Here is a 2638-nt window from a genome sequence, read left to right as displayed (position 1 = left end):
CAACTTTGAAGTAGTCACTGGATATACTTGGCAAGATGCTGACTCAACCGAGGAAGTATTCTTAGAACTGGCCAATGTGGTGGGTTCAACCTGGTCTGAAATTAGAATGGTTGTTGGAGATATGGCTGGGTTGTCTGGAAGATTTGTCTCGGGAGAAATGTTTGCATCTTCAGCATCTCCGGAAAAACTTCCAAACTCCACAAGTGTCAGAAGCAGCTGGATGCAGTCAGACACATCCTTCTCCACCGCGGACGTCTCTGCATTGTGGTCCATTTCTGCATCTGTTATAGGCACGCCTGTCAATGTGCTTTGGGGATCACTAAGAGCCTCTTCCAAGGACTGCAACTGTGAAATAGCAGAAAGGCAGTATTTTTTAGGTATTTTCAGCACAAAGTCTTCTTTGAGTTGCAATAGGCAGTTTATTTTCTTAGTGAACAACATGTCAATGAAAAGTCACATAAACCTATCAAACTATCAGAGTTTTCCAGACGTGACTTTTGAATTGATTGTACTTGTATGACTTGTGTAGTAACAGCCATTGATACAGTGTAAAACTACAGGATCAAACAACAGAACTCTACTTGCAAGTGAAGCAAAGTAAACTAGGTGTAAGCTTAACAGTATCTAAGCTTATGCAAGAAATGGGATGAATAATGATCTCTGGACAGATTTGTTGGTGATAAAAATTGCTGAATCTCCTTGAATGCTCCACTCATTAAGATTGATGTAGTCTTTGAGTTTGGATGGCTTTGCTCTGAACCCCCTACCTCCTCTTGACTGAGGTTGACCTCTTGTTCTTGTGAGGCTTCTGATAGATCCAATGACGACAGAGATTCCACACCTGAGGAATATGAGTGAATAAATTAATACCTGATATTTGGTGATTGCTCATTGACAACTTCTTCCAGAGACCTGTTAACTATTTTATAAATTGGGAATGGTATCACTTGTACCAGTCTGAGTGCTGCTTTTTCTTCCAGGAAACATACATTTGAACTGTCAGCTGCATGGTGCCATATCATTACTTAGTGAACCTTCCATACTCTGTTTATAATTACTCCCCCCCCACCTAAGTCAATCATAGTGCATATATATATTATGCAACAAGTAAACTTTGCAATGTTATCAGTATTTCATTTTAAGATCAGATTAACACTTGACCTGATGAGAAGCAAACGGATCCCTGGCTTGAGAGAGGTGAAAACGGGTCCCGTATGTGTGGTTCTGAGACCTGCAGAGGGACAGACAAAATATCAATCACTATAATCACAACCAATCTTATCTAGCTCAGATTTGCACAACTTTATTGATATCCTGTGGGATGTGATTCACAAACCTCTTTCTGATGTGTGTCTCTGTCTTCATTGCAGACCCTGCATGAGAGGAATAAACAATTCAGTTATTCTTCTATCCAGTTCTAATGTCCCAAATGGGAGATTTTTATAGGTTGTAAAATTAGATGAATTCCTACATGAAGAAAACAATTATGTGTAAATGGTAAGAAAAGATGGTCAAAAAAGGAGAAAGTAGTTGAAAAAAGTATTTCATCATGACCAAGAGGGGTAGATGAACAGAATGAAGACCAAGACTTGTACCAGTATGTGTTCCATTTCCGTACCTTTTGGCTGTGTCCTTAGTCGGGGTGGTGAACGCTTCCTCTGTATCAAGGGCAAAACATGAAACTAAGAAGTTTTAATTTTCTGTATTACAGGAAAGCTTTGAGAATTTGTCAACTGCAGTAAAAAGGAATGGTTGAAACTATTACAATTAGACCCATAGTAAATGAAGCTCTTTATAGCTGGATCAGTGCATACCTAATACAAGCTGGAACTCTTATTAAGTACAAGTATGTTGAACCATTTACCAGAAAAAAAAGGAAAAGTGTGATTACCAGTTTCAGCTGGGAGAGATGCTGCTTGGGACACCTCTGCCACAAGTCCTGTGCAAACATGCACAAATGCATCGGTCTGAAAACCAATGGGGTTGGACAAGTCCACAAGCCCGATTATCCAGGGCAAGCAAAAGTGCTGATCGGGCAAGTGCATGTATATCCTATGCTACTTTTCCGATTGGGCAAGAGTTTTCCATGCGAAAGATTTTGATATACTTCTTACCTTACACAGGATTGGTCAACACAGAAAAATAGAGCCAACAATAAAAGAATTCCATTGATGGAATTGAAAAGACTTGTCAAATGTCATTTAAATGTCCAGACAAGTGAAAAGTTACTTCAGGCAAGTAAATTTTCTATGTACTTGCCTGATAGGACAAGGGAATTCTAGAAAAGCCCAACCCTGACCTGTCCTTGGTGCTGAACCTGGCGCAAACTGTTGTGTGGCGGCAGGGGACGCATCTTCTGCAACAACTGAGCTTCCTTGCTTCTTTTTGCAGCTTTTGTGATCAGTTGGCTGTTTGCTAGCCCATGTTAACGGCATGCTCATCAAGTTTTGCAGGGTGGCTTGGTATCCTTTGGTCTTTTCAGTTGTTTGGTCAATGTTTTGCTTCACAATTGTAGATGGTGTTTCTGGTTTCATGGTGAACTTTTGAACTGTTGCTTCTTTTATGTAAGGTGCATCCCAGGTGTTAATATTGAGATCTTTTCCTACCAGTGGTTGAGCATGGCTATCACTGCAGCTCA

The sequence above is a fragment of the Branchiostoma floridae genome, chromosome 5 (assembly GCF_000003815.2).
Source record: "Branchiostoma floridae strain S238N-H82 chromosome 5, Bfl_VNyyK, whole genome shotgun sequence".
In the NCBI taxonomy this organism is placed as follows: Eukaryota; Metazoa; Chordata; class Leptocardii; order Amphioxiformes; family Branchiostomatidae; genus Branchiostoma; species Branchiostoma floridae.
The sequence above is the reverse complement of the archived record's forward strand: the minus strand, read 5'-3'. Positions refer to the sequence as shown.